The following is a 12,091-nucleotide window of genomic DNA, read 5'->3' as shown; positions in this document are numbered from 1 at the left end:
TCCCCCCCCCCCCCCCCCCCCCCCCACCACCACACGACACACAAAACAGATCATTATGGCGGAAACCTTTCTGTCTGCTGTCGAATTTAGCCAATCCAAGCTTGGAATTCTAAACTTAAAACTGAAAGACAAACAACTGGAGGCATTAAAAGCTTGTTACAATGTTAAGGATTGTTTAGCTATCCTTCCAACTGGATATGGCAAAAGTCTGATATATCAACTTTTGCCTTACTTGATGCAGTATCGCCATGGAAGATCAGAGCCTATGATAGTTATTGTAGTTTGTCCTCTAAATTTTATTATGCAAGACCAAGTTGTAAGTTAACTTTGATTATTCCAGTTTTAAAGCTAGGCCTATTCTACAGTGATATTAGATTGATTTAAACAATATTTCATTCATTCAAAGACAACAGGCTGGATTAATTGGTTTGAGCGGTGTGGAATCCATCTTAAATCGTCTACTTGCGGTTTGTTTACTTTAAGTCTAAGTCGTTTCCCCGTGCGTAGTCTTCGGTAGTCTTCGGCTGTGAAAAGATGCACCCGTCGTTTCGTCTCACTTCCGGTACTTCATAAATATATTGCAACTGAAATTAGCCTCAACCAGGCCATTGACATCATTTATCAGAATTTCAACCAGGTCATTGACATCATTCACCGGAACCTCAACTAGATCATTGGCATCATTTATCAGAACCTCAAACAGACAATTAACATCATTCACCAGAACTTCAACTTAAACATCATTAATCAGAACAACTTAAACCAGGTCATTGAAATTATTAACCAGAAGAATTGCAACCACGCCATATACATCATTCACCAGAACCACTGCAACCAGGTCATTGACTTTATTAACTACTGCAACCGGAGCAACTACTACCAGATCATTGGCATCATTCCTCAGAACCCTCAACCAGAACCAGAACCTCAACCAAGCCATTGACATCAGTCAGCCAGGTCATTGACACCATTCACCAGAACTTCAACTTTAACATCATTAATCAGAAAAACATCAACCTGGCCATTAACATCATTCACCAGAACTTTAACCAGGACATTGACATCATTCACCAGAATCTCAACCAGGCCATTGACACCATTAACCAGAACTTCAACCATATCATTGGTATCATTCACGAAACTTCAACCAGATCATCGGCATCATTTACCAGGACTTCAACCAGAACATTGGCAACATTTACATGAACTTCGACTTTAACATCATTAATCAGAACAACTTCAACCAGATCATTGATATTATTAACCAGAACAACCGCAACCAGGCCATTGACAGTATTCACCAGAACAACTACAATCAGGCTATTGGCATCATATAAGACCATCATCATCAACTGGTCATTGACTTCAATCAATAGAACAACTACAACCTGGCCATTGACTTCATAAATACATTGCTATTGAACTTATTCTCTGAATGGAAATTCATATTCAACTGTGAAATCTTTCACGGAGAATCTCAATGGAAATGTGTATATATGTATTGAAGGTGGAGAGCTCAATCTAATGGTTTACTAGATTGTAGTTTGAAAAAAATACAAGATTATGGTTATCTAATTGGTTTCTTTTCGTAGACAGTCATATTGTTCAATGTCTGGGAATATTTTCCTGTAATAACACACAAAGAAGCTGGACTTATATTTTGATCACACTAGATGACAGTTTTAGGCCATTAATTATTGGATAATTAGGCATAAAATAACTATAAGCATTCAATGGCAATTGATGTATGATCTATACTAATGGTTAAATTTTAAAGGTTTTCTCAGAGATACGTTATCATATTACGTAATCCTCAGTTCTGTTAGAAAAAATTCAAGATATATCTTTAGACCAAATTCCATGTAACTTTAAACATACTTATAACGAGGTTACTAAACGCTTTACTTTGTAATTACGATGCTCCTATTATAAGCTGCCTCTATGGTAAGGTAAGTTAAACTTTAGATAACTATCGTTTAATATGATTTTATATTTTTCGTTACTTCGAACTTTCCATCAATAATTAAATTACAGCATTGATTTTAGCCCAATAAATATTTCCAGCTTCAAAGGTCACTTTATATGCATCATTATGTACTGTTTTATCACATTTCTCCTTAGGGTAAATATTTAAAAAATAATATTTATTGCCTTTTGGAAAAAGATTGATTTTGTAGAAATATGGTAAAGTGGTAAATATTCATAACACAATCTGTATGGTCTAATACACAAATCTTGTAAAATATACATTTAAAACTATTGCTTAATAATAAATTCATAGAATTTATATTGACTTAAGAAAATATTGTTTATACTTTTGGAATCTTGGTAATATTAGTCTGAAATATTTATCAAATAATGTATTTTAATGTGAAAAAGTAATTCATATGTCAATCTATGTCACAAGTTACTTGTTGGAATTACATCTGGTCATCATACAATACATTTTATAGGCTATTCTCCAATACTCAAAATTGAATTAAGTACTGATTAAAATGTTTATAGTCTAGCTCTATTGTGGTGGTCATTGTTATATGTTTATTTATTATAAATTCAGGAAATGAATTCAGTTATTAATTAATCATCCTGAAATTTACTTAATTACTTTCTAATATATTGAGTATATTATTAAATTAGTGCTTAACTTTTTCTATTGCTAGAAATTGACTAAATGTAAATTCAATTTGTTGTTTCAATGTGACTTTTTCGAATCACATTGATATCCAAACAGCAAAATGCCGACTACTAAATAAAAAATATTCCTACAACACCTGTCGGATGAACTAATAAAACCTTACAATCCACAATGTTATTTCATTCTACAATTTATATTCATTCGCCTCAAATCTGTTGGTAATCGACAAACGGTATTATCGACAGATTATTCGAATATTAGAATTCAGATAGTAACATTTCAGATGCATTAAGATAATAGAAAAACTGTGTACAATATAATATGTGTCATTCAAAATTCCCAAACGTCTTCTATGTTGTCAATCATATTAAATGTCACATTTCTAGATATCCTTGCCCTTTTAAAACTATTTTTTGTAAATTCTTCTTTTCTATCTTATGAAGTTCTTGAGAAGATCAGATTAAAGCATAACAATGTTAATCTGTGATTTCTCTCGTGATATTTCGATCTAAGGTGCATTGATGACACCCTTTTTGTGAACAAACGCTATCTATTTCTGTTAAATAAAGAAAATTTGAAACTGGCTGACATGATAAGCTGATAGTTATCGCCCTCTTTGTGTTAAATTATATATATTTTTTCAACCAGTGGGAGATTTTAAGCCGCTAACGTCAGAGTTATTATTCTGAAAGCTTTCTGAAAAAATCAAGACAATATAATTATAAGGTTAAGATAAAAGTTAATTGGATTATAATACGTTAAATATCAAAGTTTACTTTATTAATTCTTTGTTTCAATTACTTTAATGTGCCTTGTTTTCTTGGAAAATTGATATAAGTTCCATTTTTAAGAACTTTTGAGAAATTTGTTATTCCCAAAATTTTATTTGCATTCAAATTAAGCTTCGATTCAAATATATGTGAAGGTATAATGATATGGATGGTGTTAAGCTAAATATCGTATTCGGACAAGAAACGTAAACATTTACAACATATTTTGTGTGTATGCGCACATGTTGTATACACTGCAGTTACACTGGTCAAAGCTAGGAAATTGCTCATATTGTAAAAATTGAGATTCTAAGTGTACCGGTGTTCAGATCAATGGAATATCTACTGACAACAACCCGAATGTCTTAAAGAATAATTACAGTTGAAATTAATGACTTAGTAGATTCGTATTATTTATAGTTAATCTACAGATGTGACATGCATTTTAATGAAATCTGTAAATAATCGTAGAAGATAGAGGCATGGATTAATCAGTTAATCACGATATTGACCTAACATATATATTTCATTCAATCATTCTGAACTCAAAATTCAATTAGATATTCATTAAAACTTCTTTAAAGTTAGATCTTCCAATATCTACATTCTATCCCCAAAAGAAAACGTTAAATGAACGCCTGTTTTTCCTACATCTACAATTAATCTTATCATTCAGGTGCATTACGGTGCAAATATCTTCCGCTTTTTATATCTTCATACAGATTGGGAATACTTTATATTGAAATTTTCAGGTACAATTGATTTACCGAACTGTACCTGATATAGATTCGAATACCCCATCACACCGGACTGACGGCGCTCAAATCACGATTATTGGGGTCTTATAAGCTATTCTTCAGTGGCGACAATGGCAACACCTTGCGATTTCTGAGGTTCGTACACGATAATCAATCCATATACCACGTATCTTAACTACATTTTCAAAACCAAATATCCTTATCGAAAAACCCATAGAATAACGAGCCCGAATATCCATAAACAACAGTGATTCATGAATCTTAAAATATGTTGAGGATATCTCAGGATATTCCATAACCATAATAATCCAAAACCTTTAACTGATATATTTATCAGAAACCGTGTGCCAACACATACAAAAGTCTAAATCACCTTTTTGTAAGATAAAAAAATTGGATCAACCTACTACGTTGAAGAAAGCTCTGGAATAGCAATGGAATTTAATTTGGAAATCTAAAATTTGACACCATTGTATGTGAATTTATAGAGAATGAAGTGAAGTGGAAGGTTTGCGAAAAGAAAATGAAATGTCGGTGGTTTGATGAAGTAATTATACCATAGATATTAACTTAAATACAGGATCCTACGTGTGTCTAGAAGCAATATACAGTGTCAAAGTTAGATTCTAAAATACACACATTGTGTTAAGATGAATTTGATTGTGTTACAATACAATACTATAATGTTCCTGGTTTTAAAGAAAGAAACAGAAACGAAACAAAAAAGAAACAACCATAGTTTGCAATGGCACCCAAGGTTCTAACGGATAGTACCAAAATCTGCGAGTGCTACTGAACCCTCTTGGCATTAATTTTTCCTCTCGCATTCATGCTTATTTGCTCTTGTACTATGCCACACCCAGCGAAAAGGATTGGAACATAAGGAACACATTTGTCTAATGCCTGAATGGTTAACTAAGGAACTTCCACTCTTTTAAAGAGGTTGGATAATAAGACCATGTCAATCTCTGCACTATCTGGAAACCATGAGGATGTTTCCAGTACTGTAAACTCTTAATAGAAAGTGCAAACAAACTGTGCCTTTAGATAAGGCAATTAACAATCATCTCAGTATTTGTTATTATTATAAACTACTGTTGTGAACAATACCCATACCTTACTAGATGGATCGAACAAACTCTCACTAGTTCAGAGCGTATATTATTTTTAAGCAACGTTTTGTGATCTGAAAAGGAATCTATGTTTACTGAAATCTCTGAAATATGTTCTTACAATAGTTCTATGTACTGGCCAATTAATACATTTTGTACAGGAAAGCAATATGGACGTGTATTCACTTGTAAAGTTTAGAGTTATTGAGAGGTTATAACAAATATCTTATAGGCTTATCAATATCTTCTACTAGAGATAATTAGAGATAGGAAAATTATCTTCTCTCTTTCCATCAGTTTACATTAGTCAAATTACTCAAAAAATCTTTCCTTTATTCTCTATTGATTGGTTTAAATGTTGACGGTAGTGGATTGAATCTAATCGCTAATTTTACAGATGGAAAGCTGGAAAGTGTCAAGAGATCTTAACTGATAACTTTGCAGTTTTGATTATATTCGAAGTTTTCATGACATTTTAACAAAATTCAATGCAGACCAATGGATGCCACAATTTACATTCAATAGATACCGTTCAATGTTCAATCTCTGAAACTATTTTAGAAACCTCTTTTTAAACCTCAGAAACTATTTAGGTTTATTACACCAGACAAGCTAGAATACTAAATGCATTACCATTAACTCAATATTTTAGATTTCAGAAAATAAATTTGTCATGAAGTCAAAACTAGAATCTCCAGAGAACATATTTGTCTGAATATTCACGTAAATATGTAGACAACTAATTTGACATTTATTATAAAAACTTTCATGAAAGCTTTCATCCTTTCTACTGAATTATGGCTCATTTTTTTTTGTTATGAACAACATACAAGACTTGGTATGACGACATTTTAATTAAACAATTTTGATTAAAGCCTACACGAAGCCGACTCTCAGAAGCACTTATCATGGTATCAGAATTCTTCTTGCCTGAAGGAGAATTTTAACTACGACATCGAATTGCGTAGTAGACGACAATCAATCTCTCTACCGCCTGACTTATGGATTTTAATTATAATTAACTAATAATCAACCTGTACAAGATGTTATCCACCAATAGAGAAAAGAAATTATCCTTTCAAAATATTTTTCAATCTAATTGAAAAAACTCATCTCATACTGTCAACTGGCGTTTTTTTAATTTGGAAATCTTGATTTATCATCGAAATAAATAACTCTTGAGACTTTAACTTGCATGTAAAATAAAAATATAACATATACTTGTAGATATTATTATTAAATGTATATAAGTAAATAAGTTAGCGGAGTTAAGATCGGAGGTGAAGTAAAATGTTTTTTGAGTAAAATTTTTATAAAAAACGTAAATTGTGAAATTGTGTTTATGCAATAAGATAGTCTCAAGGGCATTCCATACATGCCACGATTCGAATAATGTAAAGCTATTATGATATTATAAAAAAGAAACTTGACAATTTGTGAAGCCAACATATTTCAACAGCTTCCCAAGGGGAAATATGAGTTATTTTCCGATGAACATAGACAGAAAGGCAGCATTAGACGAAATCTCTAAAAACTTCTAAAACAATCTTTTGGTAGAAGAAGCATGCAAAGTTACGTGTCAATGAGACATATTATACTGCTGTTAATATTATAGTCTACAGACCGTTCCTAACTCCCTGAATTTCAGACAAAGCCTTTATAATAATAGAAGTCTGATCACAGAAAATTTTGAACAGCGATTATCATTTCGAGTCTAGTTATTAAACTGGTCAAAAGTGTCTTCATTTACCGTATAGGTAACCAACCAGTTTTGAGTTATAGAGCAAAAATAACATATGTTTATATTATCTAAAGCAAAGAAATAAATCATATTAAAAAAAAAAGAAAAAATTTTAATTTCTAAAAGTCTCTATTTTTTAGAAGTAAATATAAACTTACCTCTGCTATATTTAACCGAGAAGGCTGTAGAAGTGGAAACTAAGATATATAAAATTATTTTAACTTCCATACTAGCGCTGGACTAGATAGTTGATGTTGAAGAGAGAAATGTCAGAATGAATATAGGTATAAATACAACAGCTATTGATTCCAATACTCCACCAATGCAAGACAGCCGACGGTCTTCACCACGCACGTTAAGCTTTGCACAATGTCATGAATATGTAATAGGTAATTTTAAGGAGATGTTGTTAATGACTCATTTACGAAAGTATCAGCAACCATTACGAACTTACGCTTTAAAATAATGAGCAAATTTTCATTAAATTATGAGCACTACTACGTATGATAAGACGAAGTAAGTAACATTTTTCTTACTGTGAAGATTTTTTTTATCAGATAGGAACCTATCCAAATACAGTAACTACACGCAATATGCCCCAGTCCAACTGTGTACGTACTACTAGTATATAATTATAGATGAAAGGAAGCTAGACTATTCATTAAGCTAATAAGGTTTTTCACACGGCACCATGTCCATCATCCAAGCTTTGGTTATGGCTTAATGTATTTGTTATTGTTGCGTCCAGACAATTCCATGATCATGTTCTGAACACAGACCTTCCAAAACTGAACAAATATAGTTTCTTTGTTTGAAGAAACGACGAAATCTGTCGAGTTACTAAATACTAAACCGACAATCTTGACAACCTTTCCATTGTGGTAGGGTAGATGATATCATCATGCTGTCTGGAATATTTGGTAAATTAATACCACATATAAAAGGTGCGGAACGTATTAATGAATGTATTAAATTTAATGTACATGTATATGTAGAAACATCTACAATATGGGTTCAGAGCAGTTTACACGAACTTCGTCGTGGAAAACTCGTTAAATATTCTCACCGATAAAGCTTACTTACCAGTCGGCGTGGACAACATGGAAGAAACAGCGAGAATTTTGTTTATATCAAATTTAATTTCACATAAGAATATCTTTCCGAGGAAGCGAAATATCTGAGGTTCCCCTAATTTCTAACCTAGTTATGAGATTTTTGCCCAAAAAACATGCTTACGGGACTGCGCCACACTGCGTCGACTGCGTCGAGATCATAATCTTATATTAGAATTTGTGGATCTCATCAAAATGCATATTTTAGCGTTATTCACTATTTGTGTGGAAGAGACCATTTATTTTACTAGTAGTCTTTATTCTTATACATTCCTTACTCATCACAATATCATAATCTAATTTTGAATATCATGTGAGAGTGAACATTTGGATTGTAGATTTAACATGATATGAATATGGAGGAATCGAGATTCATATTCCGCATTTTCCAGAAAAAAAACAAACAAATTGGAAGTATCATGTCGACCTGTTAAGTCATTCCGATTATAACTACCCATGTGACCTGTTTTTTTTTTTTTTGGTTTTTTGCATTAGTCTAGAAAAGGTAAGTGACAGATCTTGATGACATGGGCAATGAAAAAATTAAATAATTTTTTTCAGCACCTTTTAGACTATTGAGATACATTTTGCCAAAACAGCAATATGACGACTCGTTTTAAATCTCCAAGGGTAAAATTTATACATACACATTGTCTCCAGTTACATTAAGCATATAATCATTCAGGACAGGACTGAATACTGGAATTCTTAATACAAATTTTATACACTGACATTACACTATTTAAAGTAAACCATTCACAATGTAGACTTGTGATATAAATATATAAATACCAGTAAGATTCTATCTGGACATCTAGAGAAAGGACATTGATTATGAGCCATTAGTTTATTGTACTTCATCATTACGGGTGTTCATAATCTAATGTTAGTACAATTTAGGATCTAGTCCGAGACGAGAACTATTGGGTATTTAATATATACAATAACAGAATGCCTACAAATGAAAAAAAAATGATGATCTAACCAATTATGAAGTGGGTACCCTTCTATTTCGCTATTTCGTCGATGCTGATTGTTGTACAAGACACAGGGTCACAGGCTTTACCATTGGAGGCCCAAAAGAAATCATGAGAATCAGGTCTTGTGAATTGTATAGATGAGTGGTACATCAAAAAAAAAGTTGTTCGGACAATAACATGGAATAAAAAATGAACGTAACCCAAGAATGAAATGGAAAATAAATTCGAATAGAACCATAAATTTCGGACTAGCATCATATGATAGATTACTATTAAAAGATAGCGGTCAATTTGTTGTGGAATATAGAAGTATTTGTGGAATCGTAATGTAATATACTGTACTTGTTGTAAAGTAATCATTATAGCAGTTTCAGTGTTCGCTTAGTACTGATGGTATAAACAATTTATTGCTAAGGAAGGCCATAGAGTTCAGCAAAGTTCATTTCAGATCACGATCGTTATTTGATTCTTTCAATCAATCGAAGTTTTATTTTTTTCACTTTGTGCTGGGAATTACATGTAATGGCCTACTTTTATTTAACCTGTTGTTAAAACAGAAATCAATTAAATGAAATTTACTTTCTTTTTTATATCGGTAAAATTCGAAACTGCATGCACAATATACACAAAATATTGAAATAATGACTATATATAGAACATAACAATTAGTCATAATTGCAGTATTGTTTCCTGTGTCAGGGGAATGCATAACACATTACGATTCATTGTTCAAATACATTTACATAGTCTGACTGTAACGCTGAAAGTTCTCGACAATTTTCATACAATGAAGGCAATGTCAACTCTAATATTATGTTTTTCAGTTGGTTGTAAATTTTCACATAGTTGCTTCTGCTTAGACTTTAACATACGAAGAAAAATTACTCAATTACCAAAGAATTAAGGAGCTAGAGACACGTGGAACTATATTAAAATGGTTTTTGTCTTGGAAACAGGCCTGGTATTCGAAGACGGAAATTAAAGAGAATCTTCTTTAAATGAAAAGTCAATGTTTAAAATGATTGGTTATATATATTTAAATCACGAATACAGGTTGGCCTTAACATAAATTTAAATTCTTCTAATTTTGTATTTATATAAAATTATATTTACTTATGTTCTTTTATGTTATTTATATTGTTACGTATACTCTTCGAGAATATTAATATTAATTTCTTAATGTAATGAATAAGAAATTGAAACCGCCATTATAAACCTCGAAATAAATTGTTATATATTACAGAAGTGTGGCATCTTTTTTTAACTGATACAATAATTGACATGTATTGAAACTGGCATCAAGAGTAAAAGAAGCTAGTTTGACTTGATGGTCTGTTATTTGACACGTGCTCTTTAATGCTGTCCAAATACCGAGAAACAATAAATGGTTTGCTTTTTGCTTATCATTAGTTGATAGTGACTCACAGTCATTATCGAGATTTGCCCAATTACACTCAATCCTTGTAGCTTCAAATTCTATTACTCGATACAGTTCTCCTTTATTGGCATGAATTGCTTGCTTTACCTCATTAACTGTGCTAGTTTGAAAGATATTTCCAGCCTTCTTGTGGGAAATAAAAGAGGTTTTGTTCTTCGTGTTGACTATTGTTAAGACGACATGTTTTTAGAACGTGGTTAGAATAAAGAAAGCAATGATTGTCACATAAAGTAAACTTTCATTACATTAATCTATTAGCTTGACTTTTTGGTGCTAATTTGAAAAGCTTAACTTGCTTCAATACCAACAAATACTAGAGCAGTCGGACATTAAGTCGTTCGTCTTTCCATGATAGGCAATTAAAGACCCATTTCCAGATTTGATTAAAAGAACGATTCTCTCGAGAGACATCTCTTTCTTGTGGTATTAAAGGAAGCGCGGTGATTATTGAAATAGTGAATACGTTTTACTTAACTTGCTGATTACCAATATAATATAGAGACAGACATCACACCTAGATGAGACTAATTAGGATCGAATTCCAAAATAATCACACTATTGTTTCTACACACTACCTCTAGATTGCAAGATCAATAAATACAGAGAATGATTTAAATCTTAGATAAATGACAAGTCTTAGGAATCTCCTCTAGTAATTGATGGTTATTGTACTCCCAGTAGGTGGTGGCACCTATAACTATTTCATATAATAAAAGCTTAACCCCTCATTCCCGTTGCCTAGTTATTCAATCCAATATAGCTGAAGATACCTTGGGCGATAAGGGCTATTGAAATAAGGTCTGAGGGTATTGCCGTGTATCCTTTGAGATATATTGTCTGAAAGCTGAAGATGTTTTAGTCACGTTTCATGATATGATGGATTCAATCATGAATTGAATGATATACTTGAGTTCTCTAAAAATAAACACTTGACTGTTTTGTTGTCCATTATGTTCATGATTATAGACAATTATCATTCCTCAAGATTATATTTTAAACAACAGTGCAACTTAAATATCCCATTATTTAACGAATGTAAGACCCTCGAGATAAGAGGAACATTAAGGAATAAGACGTGTCATCTGACTATAAGGTTTGAAATGATGAAGTAAATCGTATCTAGCATACCCGTTCCATTGAAAATTAAAAAATCAACAGTATGCAACTAGTGATAATAATAACCGCCTCTGCCATGACATGATAATTATGTAGGTTCTCATTGACATTAATGTTAAGTGTGATTCAAGATGATCTGCTTAAACAAAATGTTGCACTAAAAGCATATTTTCTTTGATTGGACACTTCTTATTAAAAGTAAACACAAGCCATAACAATGAATAGAGGCCTGATCAATTATTTAATAATAAATGATTTTTGTCTTCAAAAGAATTGTGATCTTCAGTAAGTCTAGGTTCAACTGGGTCAAATAATAGTTGAAAATGATATAAATCTATTATCTATTTACTATCATCAACTGACTTACAGAGCATGAAAAGATTAGACAACTGGGATCAAGTAATATCCGTCTCTCTTATAAAACAGTAC

The sequence above is a fragment of the Lottia gigantea genome, assembly GCF_000327385.1.
Source record: "Lottia gigantea unplaced genomic scaffold LOTGIsca_31, whole genome shotgun sequence".
Lineage (NCBI taxonomy): Eukaryota > Metazoa > Mollusca > Gastropoda > Lottiidae > Lottia > Lottia gigantea.
The sequence above is the reverse complement of the archived record's forward strand: the minus strand, read 5'-3'. Positions refer to the sequence as shown.